Source organism: Zalophus californianus, chromosome 4, assembly GCF_009762305.2.
Source record: "Zalophus californianus isolate mZalCal1 chromosome 4, mZalCal1.pri.v2, whole genome shotgun sequence".
In the NCBI taxonomy this organism is placed as follows: domain Eukaryota; kingdom Metazoa; phylum Chordata; class Mammalia; order Carnivora; family Otariidae; genus Zalophus; species Zalophus californianus.
This window is the reverse complement of record NC_045598.1, coordinates 143,929,514-143,945,726: the sequence shown is the minus strand read 5'-3', so window position 1 is coordinate 143,945,726 and position 16,213 is coordinate 143,929,514. Positions and strand designations below refer to the sequence as shown.

At 34.5% G+C, this 16,213-nt stretch overlaps 1 long non-coding RNA gene across 1 annotated transcript in view; it reads left to right on the top strand.

Moving 5' to 3' along the window:
- The window catches only part of LOC113910949, a 204,191-nt gene extending 188,278 nt beyond the window's left edge, over positions 1-15,913 (top strand). Inside the window, exon 3 of the long non-coding RNA XR_003516333.1 lies at positions 15,603-15,913. This is a non-coding gene — a long non-coding RNA (uncharacterized LOC113910949). The remainder of the gene's footprint in view (positions 1-15,602) is intronic.
- Positions 15,914-16,213: the final 300 nt, after the last annotated feature.

Here is a 16,213-nt window from a genome sequence, read left to right as displayed (position 1 = left end):
AAGATAATAAGCTATCATGAACAAAGAGAATTTGTCCCAAAATCAACCCAATGGAGATTTAAATTAAGCAACGTATTAACAAAAGCTATCACAACAACTATATAATAATATATGACCTGTTGGCTAATTGAATTTAAATGAAAAGAAAAGAAAAAAATAATCATATGACAAAATCCTTAGAAAAATTTAGAAAATAAGAAAGTATCACCCTACCATAAAAAATGAATGTTTATTTCAAATAAATAATAGTGAACTACATTTTGGGTTATTTAATATACGTTTAAGTAAGATTCTATTGGAACAAAAGAGTTTCATGTTAAAGTATATGATTTAGAAATAAAGTTTACATATTCCCTTTTTGGGAATATAATGTTAAGTGAGATAAAAATTGCAACCAAGATTATATTTGAGCACAGTTAAAATGTGTTATCAATTTGGAATACTTTTATAAAACAGAATAGAAATGTCAAAGGGTCTCTGTCTTCTTACTTTACCTCTATCTGCCAAAATGTAAGCATGGGTGAGATTTCCCTCTGGGTGCTTGTTCAGGAGTGATCGTTATTTTCCTTTATATACTTTTATTTAAAATGTTATATTTGGCAAAAAAAAAAAGACTAGATAAAAGAACAGCTTGTGCTTAATATGGGACAAATGCATAGGAGTGAATTGTGCTGAAAAGGCCTTCTCTTTGTTTTCTCTGAGACATATCTGTACGAGGTTAAGGAAATTACAAACTGACCACTTACAAGTTTTTGGATGATATTACCTGAAATTAATTCTACTTATCAGATGTGGGCTTTAACTACATGAAATCAAAACTTTCTGCACAATCTTAAATATGACAGATTTCCTGGCATTGTGAGAATCCTGTTGTAATGTGCACAAGAGAGCTGAGACACATTTTAATGAGCTCTTTTAATACAATCCAAAAAGTATGTCATCCATTACATGCATAAGTAATTTAAGAAAACTTGTATCAGTGTCACTGGCTTTTAATATGTTCTTTAGCTTTGATTTAAATTCTACCTTGTTTAGTAGTTGGGCAACTTTAAAAATGAAATTCATTGCTTTCAATATTATTTTGGGGGGACTGTTTTAATTTTCAGTGATAAATTTCTGTTACCCAGAAATTGCATGAAGGGTTTCACCATGCAATTACTTGGCAGTCTCAGAATAACTATGGCTGATCTGTCATTAATCAAGTACTTACTGAATGTTTTGCCAAAAGTACAGTGTTTTTTGCTGGGACAGATATTTAAAATAATAATGATTAATATTTATTAGGTGATGGGTAACTTTTCATTGCTTCACTTGCATTAGCTCAATTAATCCTCAAACTATGTATATGATAAACTGTATCCTCATTTTACAAATAAGAAAACTGAGGCCTGGAGAGTTGTTGTCACTGAGTATCTCACTCCAGGTGTGTGCACATACCACTATGCTACCGTATATATAAGAAAAGTCATAGGTCTGCCCTTAGGGCTACAGTGCCTTCTGTGTCATGCAAGCAAATAATTACATTACAGAATGAGAAGTACTATAAAAAACATAAGTATGAAATATATAAGACAAAGAATTTTTTCCATTGTAAAATTAATCATCAAATGGTCACATCTACTTGTTATAGATGTCTATTACAAAGCACATTAATCCTTAATACTTACGCCGAGTATCCCAGTTGTAAAAATGTGCCTAACTCCTTCCTTAAAAACTTAAACTGCATTATTAAAAAGGTAAATGGGGAGGGTGCCTGGGTGGCTCAGTCGGTTGAACGTCTGCCTTCAGCTCAGGTCATGATCCCAGGGTCCTGGGGTCGAGTCCCACATCAGGCTCAAGCGGGAGTCTGCTCCTCCCTGTCCCTCCGCCCCTCCTCTGACTTGTGCTCTCTCTCTCTCTCCCTCTCTCTCTTGCTCACTCTGTCTCTCAAATAAATAAATAAAATCTTTTAAAAAACAAATAAATGGGGAAATTTTCATTTCTTGTAATAGATTAGTCACCAATAAGCCTTTAAAAAAAAGTACACTTTTTTTTTTAAACCTTTTAAAAGCCTCTAGATGGTCACAGACATTTGTAAAAATTCATCAAGCCAGTCGTGGGGTAGAAATGGGAATCCCAGATATAAAAATAAGGAGAAAAACTACTCTTCCTGTAACATATTAGCTGATCTGGACATTTTGAATTTTTATTTTTACAAACTCCCAAAGTGAGGGGATCAAAATATCAAAACCAAGTATTCACAAAAAGTAAGTGGCAAAACAGGAAATGCTCCGACAATGTTTGTCTCCAAAATCCAGCACCCCAAGGATGAGTAAGAAATGGACCAGTTTTCACAATTTGAAATCTCTAGATTGTTCATGATACTTGTCTTAAAGCTTTCCTGGAAGAAAACAACACAAATCCTCTCTTGAGGAAGGAATCTTCATCCCAGCTATCAATTAAATTCTAAAACTAATCATACGTGTCACTCACTGGCTGGTGAAAATAACTGAAAACACAAGCAAACATATAATAATTTATAAGTAGTAGAAATCAGAGACAATATAAATAGACCAGCAAAGACTTCATATACTGGAATCAGGCACAGACTACAAAATAACTTCATTTTATATGTTTAAAGAAATAAAGAATACATTTTAAAATACCAATAGGAAATAGGAACTACAAAAAAAAAGTAGCACAGCAAACCTGAAAAAGAATGAGATGTAACTTCTAAAATAAAAAAAATAAACAGTAAAAACTCAATGGGCAGGTATAAAGGCAGGTAAGAAACAGCTAAATTAATATATGATTGAATTAAGAAATAAATTTAAATAAATAACCCAGTATTCAGCATGAGGAAAAAATGTAAAATGCAGGGTATATTTAAGATGAAATAGATGGGGTAAAAAAGGACCACTATATCCTTAATTGAAGTTCTAGAAGAAGAGTAATCGTTCAAAGGAAATATTTGAAGAGATAGTGGCTGAGAATTTTCCAGAATTGATGAAAATCTCCACTCTACAAATTCAAGAAGACCAACAAACATCAACTTAGTTGTGTAAGAAGAAATCCAAACCTAAACATTTTGTAGTGAAACTTCATACAGGAAGACAAAAAGAAAATCTCTTAAGCTCTCTGAGGAAAAAGAAAGTCTCTTCGAACGACCAGCTGCTAGAGTGACAACTGATTTTTCCACAGGTGGAGTAGGGCAAGTTTCTTCCGAGGGCTGTGAAGAATTTATTTATGCCTCTCTCTATCCTTCCGGTTGTTTGCTGGGAATCTTTGGTGGTCCTTGACTGTACATTCATCACCTGGATCTCTGCCTTCATCTGCACATGGCATTCTCCGTATTCATGTGTGTCTGTCTCCAAATTTCTTCTTTTATAAGGATACTACCATTGGATTAGTGGCCTACCATAATGCCACATAAATAGTGGTATTATGGCAAAAATTGGTTCTATCTCAGGAATTCAAAATGTATAACAATTGGAAAGTAAAAATATCAATAAGTAGATGCTATATTTATTATCTATTTAACCTTAAATAATCTTCAGATTTACCAACATATGAAAAGCAAAGCTGTAAATCTTTATAATATAGGGAAATATTTTTATGATTTCAGAATGGGAAAGATTTCATAAATGAGTTGTAACAAGTACTTAAAAATACTAATACGTTAACATTTCTTCAAAGATACCATAAAGAGAGTGAAAACACAAGTCATACAGTAGAAAACAAATTGTCAGCACATTTTACCAAGAAAAAACATATTCAAATATGTGATATCTCCTACAAAGGAATATCATCCAAAGGAAAAAAACGGCAAAATATTAGAGCAGACAGAAATAAATATTCTGAAAACAAACATTTAAATATACATATTTAATCATTCCTACATGTATTCAAAAGTGAAAGGACAATGAAATAAAGGCAAATGAAAGAAGATATAGAAAATAATGCCTAGTTCCCTTATCAAATAACAGAAATGAAACATTATCTAGAAGACTACCAAAACTTGTTTTGTTCTTTTATTGTACAACTTACTTATCTTATGGTGTAACAGATGTCTAGATAATCGGATGGAGGAGAGATGCAATGTGATTGGAGTATTACTAATTGGTGACATTGTAACTGGCCCCACTTCCTAAAGATTTTCTGAAATTGCTTTATTATCAAAGGCTTATTTTCAAATACTGTCTTTTTAAGATTCATAAAAGATTAAGACTTTACAGGATTTTTACAAAGACTTTATAAGATTTTTCAGCTGTTTGGGCATGCATTAAATATATGTTTGTATTCTTTTAAAAATTTTTTTTTATTTTAATTCCAGTGTAGTTAACACACAGTATTATATTAGTTTCAAGTGTACAATATAGTGATCCAGCAGTTCCATACATTACTCAGTGCTCATCAAGACAAGTGCACTTCTAATTCCCTTCATCTATTTCACCCATCCCCCCATCTAGCGGCTGTTTGTTCTCTATAGTTATATGTTTGTATTCTTTAACAGCCTTTTCATATTACATAATCACTGAGAACACTTTGATATAGCATCATTTATTTGTAAATATACATTCTGATGCACATATTATAGTACTAAGAGTGCTGATCCTACTAACCATTTTATAGAGATGGTGTTATGAACTAATATTTGTGTTTCCCTAAAATTCATACCTTGAAGCCCTAACTCCCAATATGATGGTATTTGGAGGTGAGGCCTTTCCAAAGTTATTCAGTTTAGAGGAGGTGGGGCCTCCATGATGGGGTTCATGTCTTTACAGAAAAGGAAGAGACAAGGGGCACCTGAGTGGCTCAGCCGGTTAAGGGTCTGATTCCTAATTTTGGCTCAGGTCATGATCTCCATGCTGGGCATGGAGCCTGCTTAACATTCTCTCTCTCTCTCTCTCAGCCCCTCCCTGTTCATGCTCTTTCTCTCTACAAAAAAAAAAAAAAAAAAAAAAAGGAAGAAAAAGGAAGAGCAAGAGTTTTCCTCTCTCTACAAACATGATGTACAGAGAAGGAGACCATCTATAAATCAGGAGAAGCGTCCTCACCAAGAAAACTGCTGGCACCTTGATCTTGGATTCCGTAGCCTCCAAAACTGTCAGAAAATAATGTGTGTTGCTTAAGCCTCCCAGTCTATGGTATTTTGTTGTCACAGTCTGAGTTAAGACAGATGTCATTTAAAAATTGCTCCCAAATTTAAAATTCTTTCTTTTGTCTCTAGATCTGCCATTCCACTGATCATGAACTCTAACTTCTCCCCTTTGGGGGAGATGACTTTTACATATTTTCTTTTATAAATATAGCAATATATTAGAAGTTTTTATATGTAATTGTTCTTCTGACATGAGGTAAGTAACTTAGTAAGTGCATTTATATTCCCTAGATCGTTGCCTTATTGTACAGGAACACTTGTTATTTGTATTCTAAATGTATTCTATTCTTCATTTAATATTCTTTATTCTTTTCACATGTTCCACATCCATTTGAGGTAAAGCTATTCTATTTATATTAATGATGCAAGTAACTTGTTCTGGTATAACATAGTCAGTTTGTATATTAGTTAAATGCCAGAAAGTGCAAAGATGTTAGAACCAAACTTTGTATTCACTATTACTGAATATATTATAATTATTTGCTCTTAGTTATTTATTCAAAAACAAAACAGATAACATTAAAAGGCATAAGATGTTTTAATGCTAAAGTATATTTTAGTTTTACTTTATTTTAAAAATAAAAACTAACTTTGAGAACTCATTGCATATTTTAGTGATGATGCCTTCTTCATATGGCACAAAATCAGGAACTGGTATAAAGAAACTGACTATATATTTTTGTTGTAATGAATAAAATATTTTTAATATGTTAAAATTATCTGTGGCTTTTCAACTGTCAACTGGACCTTAATTCATAAATGAATTCCATACTCCAGGTCAAAGGATTTTTTACTTTCTACACTGAAATGACTTCTCTTAATTTTATATAAAATTATAGCCACATCTATCACTCTTAGTTCAATTTGTAATACAGAAATTATGTGTGATTTTAACAAAGGAAGGGATATTATCTAAGCAATTAGATAGTTATAAAATGATTGTAAAGACTGGAGAATTCAAAGTTGTAAGGTCAGAAGGTCTGCCATCAACTTCAGATTTAATGCTCAGAGATTTGATGCTTCACAGATTTTGCACTGTTAGCCTACTGCCTTAGAAAGAGGCAAGTAGTTTCTGCTTCTTTTGATCTTCTGCACCTCCTGTGAATGCATCCTATTGGTGCAACCTAAACTATACATGCAATGTTGGAAGCAAAGATTCTCAGAAATATTACAGACATTTAGCCCTTAATACTGAGGAAATCATAGGTTGTAAAGGTTTTAAGTACCAACAAAGAACATCCAGGGCACCCCAACACAAATGTGAAGTGTTGGAAGAAAAAAAGTGGCCACGAATCATCAATTTTGCATGATAACACTTGACTTATTACAGTGTAACTTTTATGAAATCAAATTTATTGATTAAAATAAAGACCAAGTTTTCAGAATCTGCCTCTTCTCTCTTGCCTATACCTCCCATTTGACCATTCATCACATGCATCCACCCTCAGACACATTCAAGCTTTGTCGGAAATAACTCATAAAAACAATTCTGAGGCATTTTGCAGGCATTGAGTGAAATCAAACTGCCAGTGGAAAAAAATAGGTTTCATGATTATAATAGAAAATGCATATGTAGACAGAAAACCAATTGTTTCTTTCTGTGACTGATTTTTAGTGATTAAAATAATGAATGGCTTATTCTTTTTTTTTTTAAAGCACAAGCTGCTTTTAGTAAAAAATATTCCTTGTATGTGTCAGCAAAATATGTTATTAGGCATTTTATTTTTTCCAATTCTGTTTATTTTAAATGATATCATACTTTTATAATGTATGATGTAAAAAAAGCCATATCTTTTGGCATAAATATAACATTTGTTGGCTATAGAATTGAACATTTTTTGGCTCTCCCATTTTATTCTGTTTTCATATTATTAGCTAACCACACAACTAAAAACTCAGGCAAAGCCACCACACAAGAGGAACTCCGAGCTTGATAAATATAACCAGCTGCCCCCAAACCACTAGGTCTTTCTTTTCTTGGCACTGAGCCTTTCCTGGAAATGCACCATTTCTGAGAGGTTATTCCTACACACTCAAATATATACAAAGAAATTTTCCCTATCATATATATGTAAGATATATTGAATATATATATGTGTATATACATGTAATTAAAATTTGGACTTACAATTTCACACCAAACAGAGAAAATTCAAGCTCTGTCTTCAAGAAGATTGTATGAAAATATAAGATGTGATAGAAATGTGGGGCTATTGTGTTTCTCATTTTCTTGAGTTCACAAGAGTACAAATTATTTTATTTACTTTTCTCCTCTTCCATATTCAGGCTTAATGATTCCTGATAACTTCTTCTGTTAGAAAGTCATTCTCATTCTTTCCTTGTTTTTTATTTCTAAAAATACTGATTCCAGACTAACATCTCACAAGTATGTATTTCTTTCATAATGAGTCTCTTATTTGGGCATTCATCTAGTGTTGTAGGTCATACAAGCCCATTAGTACTAGTCTCTATTTAATTCTGAGAATCCTTAGGGGATTTCCTACATGTACTCATACATTCCTCTTAAAGTGTTCCTTAGGTCTATGCAATTATAAAACTCCAGAGGAGTTTAAGTAATAATAGCATTGACTTTCCTTGCTTAGCATAATGGCTAACACATAGCAGTAACCATTCAATAAGTGAGCATTAATTGAATGAACCTGATATCTAGAGTAGACCATTTTCAGCAGCTCTTTGAAGGAATAATTTTAAAGCCATTCCCATGCAGCATAAGTCTGAGGCACTGAGGTAGATAAGAAGGTTTGAAGAAATTTTGTTGAAAACACACACCACACACACACACACACACATCAGGAAACATTCTTAAATCTTTAAAATAAATTGACTTCATTTTATTTTATGTAAAAATTATTTTGATATTAAATAGGATATATGGAAATACTACCTATATTTTTGCTCTGATCTTTTTTAATTAAACAGGCTCCACACCCAAGGTGGCATTTGAACTCATGACCATGAAATCAAGAGTTGCATGTTCTACCAAACTGAGCCTGTCAGGCTCCCCTCTCTGATATAATTTTAAAACAAACGCTTACATGGTAGAACTTCTTCAAATTTCTCATTGTTATAAAATTAATCTCCAGTAAGATGTTCCCCATTGCATTATTGATGCTAAATTAAAATATATAATTATTTTTCTTGTGGAATGTCTACAACTAGTCTTAGCCTAGGGCAGGTACCATATATGTTTTGTTTGCTCCCCACATATTCATTACCTAACACATAGTAGGTACTCAGTAAATATTTATTTCTTCAAATGCCATAAAAGTGTCATCCACCATCTAGTTCTTGGATTGGGGGCACAATTTTAATAACAAAGAAAAATGGCAGAAAAAATGAGTCCATTTTAAGGAAAGATTGAATTAAAAATATCTCCCACTCAAAGCTATTTGATTAGTCATTATAACATCATTGTGCTGATTTTGACACAGTTAAAAGGTGTTATGACAAAGTTTAGAAGTAAACACATGAAAGATCTAGAGATGCAAGTGAAAAAAGTTTGAAGTCATAATATTCATGGAACATTTTCTTAGCAAAAATATAAGGCAGACAATCAGTTAAAGTGTCATTTGCATAGTGATACAAAGTGGGAATAGAGAGATACCTTGTTTTTCAGTTCCCTATCAAAGTATGTGCTTAATGATTGAGCTGTGGGATAGGAGTGAGATAAAAGCAAATGAAACCATATTATTATGTTTTTCATACTTATAAATTACAAACACAGTTTATGATCCTGCTCTATTCATGCACACATATACCCACTCAAAATATTTTGATATGATCTGGGTGATCAATTTCCATTGGATTTCCATTTCTGATAAAGAATGGAAAAGTCAGAGAAACTGTCCTACTGAGAGGTTGATTGTACAAAATAAAAAGAAAACTGCTTGAAGAAACTAGAATGCTAACAATTCTGGCTATGATCTACAGGGTCAAGATCTCAGAAAAGAAAGGCTTAAGGAGGTGATCTAGCTATCTAGAACTACATTTTCTTTATTGATTCTGGAATCATTGAATGAAGACTAATAAGCTAAGTAGAGCTATTGTCAGCCTCTTATATTTAAAGGGGCAATACTTGGAGTCCTGGCCTTGCAAATAAAGAGAACCCTTATGAAATCCTCATTTTGGGGGGGTTGGTATCATTCTCGGAGTAAAAATAAATAAGAAAAATTAATTGGTCTAATGAATTTAGTGTTATACATTCTGAAATCCCTGACACTGGACTAAACATGATCCCAGATTGCTAATGGCCATTGCATCTGGCAAGAGTAAAATTTAAATATCTCTCATTACAAGAATAACCAGTCACAGGAGTAGAAAGACAAGGTGACAGAGACAGAGATGAGAGAGAGGGAGGGAAAAGGGAGACAGAAAGGGAGAGAAGAAGGAAGGATAGAAGACAGAAAGAGAGGGAAGAAAAGGAGTAGGAAGAGAGAGAATGGGAGAGGGAACTTAGAAATGAGAGCCAATAGACGATGAAAGAAGATCAAAAAGATCCAGATAATAAAGGTTATCAGATAAAGACCTTAATAATTATATTGTATATGCTATGGAAGTAAAAGATTGAGAATTGAAACAGAGGAACTAGAAACTATAATAAAAGAATACAAATGGCTATTCCAGAACTATGTGGATGGTCCTAACAGTAAACTAAACTTAGATGAAAAGATCATTAGAAGATAAGCCAAAATGAAATATCTAGATTTACAAAGAGAATACAGGACAAAAATACAGGGACAAAGCAAAGGTGAAATAGGGTTTTGGTGACAAGTTTTAATGTATGTCAAACTGGAGTCCCAAAGGAGAAAAGAGAATACAGAAATATTTGAAGAGAATAGAGTCGGGAATTTTCCAAAACTGAAGAGAGCTAGCCAGCCACAGATTTAAAGTCTCTATGAAATCTCAGACATGATTTCAAACAAAATAAAACCACACACTTCAGGCATAATGACAAAACTGTTAAAAAAAAAAAAACAAAGACAATTCTAGACCTCAAGCTATATTGCAAAGCTGTAGTCATCAAGACAGTATGGTATTGGCACAAATATAGACACATAGATCAATGGGAACAGAATAGAACACCAGAAATGAACCCACAAACTATATAGTCAACTAGTCTTCAACAAAGCAGGAAAGAATATCCAATGGGAAAAAAAAAGTCTCTCTCATCAAATGGTGTTGGAAAACTGGACAGTAACATGCAGAAAAATGAAACTGGACCACTCTCTTACACCATGCACAAAAATAGACTCAAAATGGATGAAATGTGAGGCAGGAATCCATCAAAATCCTAGAGGAAATATAGGCTGCAACCTCTTTAACCTCAGCTTTAGCAACTTCTTACCAGACATGTCCCAGGGGCAAGGGAAACAAAAGCAAAAATGAAGTATTGGGACTTCATCAAGATAAAAGCTTTCGCATAGCAAAAGAAACAAACTAAAAGGGTAACCTATGAAATGGAAGAAGATATTTGCAAATGACATTTACAATAAGGGTTAGTATCAAAGTCTATAAAGAATTTACCAAACTCAATACCCCCAAATAATAATCCAGTTAAGAAATGAGCAGAAGACATGAACAGACATTTTTCCAAAGACATCCAGATGGCTAACAGACACATGAAAAAATGTTCAACATCATTCATCATCAGGAAATACAAATCAAAACCACAATGAGACACCACCTCACATGTGTCAGAATGGCTAAAAATAACAACACAGGAAACAACAGATGTTGGCAAGGATGCAGAGAAAGGGGAACCCTCTTACACTGTTGGTGGGAATGCAAACTGGTGCAGCCACTCTGGAAAACAGTATGAAAGTTCCCCAGAAAGTTAAAAACAGAACTACCCTCCAATCCAGCAATTGCACTACTAGGTATTTACCCAAAGGATACAAAAATACTGATTTGAAGGGGCATATGCACCACAGTGTTTACAGCACCATTATTAAGAATAGCCAAATTATGGAAAGAGCCAAAGTGTCCATTGACTGATGAATGGATAAAGAAGACATGTTATGTATATGCAATGGAATATGACTCAGCCATCAAAAAGAATGAAATCTTGCCATTTGCAACAACATGGATGGAACTAGATTGTATTATGCTACCGCAAAATCAGCTAGAGAAAGACAAATACCATGTGATTTCACACATATGTGGAATCTACTAAACAAAACAGATGAACCTAAGGAAAGGGAAAAAAGAGAGAGGGAAGCAAATCATAAGAGACTCAACTATAGAGAACAAACTGAGGGCTGATGGAGGTGGGTGCGGGATAGGCCATCATGTGTGATGGGTATTAAGGGGGGCACTTGTGATGAACACTGGGTGTTATATGTAAGTGATGAATCACTAAATCCTATGCCTGAAACCATTTTACCATATATGTTAACTAACTAGAATTTAAATAAAAACTTGAAATAAAAAAAGACAAAAGGACATCTTTAAAACATCTATAAAAAAGAAGACAGATTACCTATAATAAGCAGCAATTAGGCTGACAAAATGAAATATTTTTTAGGTACTACAAATAAAACTGTTAACCTAGAATTCTATATCTAGGAAAGTATCCTTAAAAAATAATTGATAAATGACATTTTCAAGCAAACAAAAGTAGAGAATTTGCCTGCAGCAAAACTCTTTTAAAGCCAAAGAAGTAATGATAAAAATTTAAAATATACTTTGAACTAAATAGTAATTTATAAAAATATCAAACTTTTGGGGAGCCTGGGTTCAATCAGTTAAGCATCTGCCTTTGCAAAGCTCAGGCCCTGGTGTCAGCGTCCTGGCATCGAACCAGCATCAGTCTCCCTGCTCAGCCAGGAGTCTGCTTCTCCCTCTCTCTCCGCCCCTTCCCCACCCCTCACCCCTGCTTGTGTTTTCTCTCTCTCTCAAATAAATAATAAAATCTTTAAAAAATATCAAGCTTTTGAGATAAATGATAGGTCCATTTACTGGGAAATTTATATCCTAAGTGCATATATCAGGGAAAAAAAGTATTGAAAATCAATGAGCTTGGGGTGCCTGCGTGGCTCAGTCGTTAAGCTGCTGCCTTCGGCTCAGATCATGATCACAGGATCCTGGGATCGAGCCCCGCATCAGGCTTTCTGCTCAGCAGGAAGCCTGCTCTCCCACTCCCCCTGCTTGTGTTCCCTCTCTTACTATGTCTCTCTCTGTCAAATAAATAAATAAAATCTTTAAAAAAAAATCAATGAGCTAAGTATTCACCTTAAGAACCTAGAATAATACCAGCAAATTACACCCATAGAAATTAGAAGGAAACAAATAACAAAGATCAGCAAAAAATTAGTGAAAAGGAAAACAACACAAAGGAAAAAAGTCAACAAAGTTTTTTGTTTTGTTTTTTAAACTAATTGACATTGATAAAACTCTGGAGACTCTAGTTTAAAAAGATGACACAAATACAGTAATTGACATCAACAATGTCAAATGACTATCATTAAAATTCTATAGACATTATACAAACCGTAGAGGAAATTTTAAAGAACTTCTGAAAATAAATGAAAATTTTGAGGAAGAGACAAATTCCTGGAAAGATATAACTTATTAAAGTGACTAAAAAATAAGTAGAAAGCCTGATTAGTCCTATGCAATTGAATAAATTAAAACTGTAATGGAAACTCTGTCCAGAATGCCAACTCCTGGAACAGATATTATCAGCAACAAAATTCTGCCAAATACTTAAGAAATGGATACAAATTCCTTAAGAGAATATAAGGAAGCATAACTTTAATCTTAAAACTTGACAAAGCTTTACAAAAAAGGAAAATTGTAGGCTAATTTCCACAAACCTAAATGTAAAGTTCAGCAATATACACAAACAGCAAATAAAATGATTTGAGTTTATATCAGGAAGGCAATATGAAACTGATTCTGATATGCCACTGGGTCTCATAGAAGTGAAGCACCTAAGCACAGGACATCAAGTGCAATCATGCACTAGGTTCCTTCATAACCACCAAGTCCTAAGGTCAGGCAGGCCCAGTAGCAACAGAGGGAAGATGTAATTGGTACATATATACTGGGAATGAGCAAGGTCAGAGGGCACAGGTAAGCTGAGTTGGCCTGAATTCTCAGAACTGACACCTCCCCCTCAGCTTATACCTGTGGCTACATGGGGGTTTTCTTATGAACCGCCAACAGAAAAAGAAAATTCAGATCTTGGTTCACAAAGATTCAACTCAGTATATGTGTATAGGCCAAAAATAGATTGCAGCTCCACTAGAACCCCACAGGAGGGACTCAAGGACAGTGGTGAAGGAAAATCTTCTCAATAGGTAGAACTTCAGGAAGCATATTTCATCATCTACTTGGTGTGGAAAGAGAATTGGCTGGAAGTAAGAATATATAGTTTCATAAGTGGTGACTAATGACTTGGCTGGTTGTTCAGAGGCCTGGAAGGAAAAATATTGGAAGTCTAGGGATAAAGAGTTCCAGAGAAGAAATATGTAGATGAACATATGGGTTTGGTCATGAAGTGTGAAGATGTATGCTTCACATGTTACTACCCACCAAATAGCATATTCCATGGAGATGTACTGAACAACCAAATCGATAGAACGATTTTGCTAGTTGATATGAGCCAAATGCATGTGGCAAATGGTCACATTAATGGAGTAGCTATGGTGGAAATGATAGAGGTTATTCATAGGATCAATTTTATGAGTTCCCACTCCAAGGCTCTCACAGCTGAAAGTCCAACTACCAGTAGAAGAAACCTATGCTGATTCTTTAAGATGGCACAATTCCTGAAAGATACTAAGCACTTACATTGGGCCTTTCTTCCATGGAAAGGGCAGAGGCTCGTTTTGACTGTAATGCCACATATTTTTGCATATAATTTTGCCTTTCTTGCCTACAAATTGTCAGCTTGTTCCAGGACCATGGGCTATAGAGTATTTGAACTACTTTCCAGAGCATTCGACTTGCTGACCCAGTGTTCCATTCAATATCAGTTCAGACCATGGGTTCCACTTAGCAACAGAGGCACGGCAGTGGGTATATGACCAAGAGATTATTTGGTTCCCTTACAAACCCCACCACTCAGAAAGTGCCATGCAGATGGATAAATGGCACAGCCCATTTGAAGGCATAGGAGGGGCTTTGGCTTCGAGATGACACTCAGTGTGGACGGGGCACCATCCTCTGTGAATTAATAGATGTTATTTCATGTGGTTTCACCATGGGTATAATAACATAAATCTGACAACCAAGAGTTGGAAATAGGAATGGCCCCACTTCATTATTAACAGTTACCTAATTGGGGAACTTTGGCTCCCTATGCCTGAAACTCTGGGCTCTTTGGGTTTAGAGTTCCTTATCCTCACAGAGAGAACACATTCCACCAGGGAACACAGCAAGCGTTCTACTAAACTTCAAGCTGAGGCAGCTTTTGGTCACTTCAGCTACCTTGTGTAGAGAGACCAGCAGGAAAGAAATGGAGTTACTATCCAATGGGAGGTAATTGACTATGATCATTAGGATCAAGTGCATGATCCTGTTATATACTTTAGGCAGGCAATAATATATTTGGGCTCCCTCTTACCAATATACTTCTTTTATTCCCACATAATTTAATACTTTAGTGCGCTGCCCAATATACTTCTTGCATGCAAAATTTCATCGGTCTATTTTCTAGGAAACCTATCCTAAGACAAAAGTATTTGGTGCATTGGTAGAGCATGCCATTATATGTATTGAATAAATGATGAATTGGATATATGAGCAAATAAAAAAAAAATAGGAAATATTTATTGAGTACTTAGTAAGTGCCAGGCACTGTTCTAAGTTCTTTACACTAGTAATCCACTTGATCCAACAGCACTCCTATAAAGCCTATGTATTACTATCCCTACTTTACAATGGAATAAATTGAGGATTAGAGAAATTTGCTAACTTGCAATATGTTACACGTAAGTTACGTTTTCCTTCATTTCAGCACTGTCTTCCACTATTCCTAATAGCTACTAGGAATTTAAAACCTGCTTTTCAACTGTTTCTTCTTTCTCCTTCATAAAATTAAAGTGGAGAAAATTAGACAATAGTTTATTGTTAATTAAGGCTCTAATGGTAAGAAATATTTGTTTCAAAGCTTATTTCTACTTGTTTTACCCTTTTTCGCACTTTAGCATCCCCCTACCACCCTGCCTTTTCTGAGCTTTCCCCTAGATCACTGCATTGGGTTCTCTCCTTTAAGATGTAGGTCATTTCAGTATGAAATTTTTGATGCCTCAGACCAGTTTGCTCTTATGTTATCTATCAAAGGGAATGGCACAGATCAAATACAATTCCTCTACTCACTGGATATTTCCAGGGCTACTGTGTAGCAGATTAAGGCCACATAGCCAAAAAATTTTAGGTATTCTGTGACCTGCTGTCCAGCCAAAAATGACTTCACTTCCCTCTTCTTGTTTGTTAGTGATTAACAGACCAACCAGATCACATGCTTAAATCACCTTGTGCATGAATAGTGGGCCTGGTTCTCTTCAAACAAATGCTGCTGATATACGGACTTCAGAAGAATACTTTCTGAATCAACGATGAAGAGAGAATTGAGATCCAGTTCTGCAGCCAGCAAAGATAACACCTCAATTGATTGCCCACCACATGGAGTATGAGACATATATAGACCTCAGTAATTATTCAGCAGTGGCAAAATTTAGATATGTAGGGATAACTAGAACACCTTGATTACAATAACACATTGTGTACCTAATGTAACAATATCCTATTCTGATCACTCTGATAAATCTCTTGTTTTTAGGTTGGCTTTTTGTGATTGTTTTATTTATTTTAAGAAATCCAAGTGGAGGAATAATATCAACCCAAAGATTTTAAGAACAGAAGAAAAGGTTTAAAAATAGAGATCTCACAATGGCTGAAAGCTGGGAAGACTTTCATCCTCAAATAATAAACATTTAAGTTGCCTTTTGATTGTTTCCTTTCCCATTGAGACATAACATCAACAGAATCTTGCATTTTGGTAGTCATGCAGTCACTTAGCAAATCTTTTAAAATCATCTGTTAATG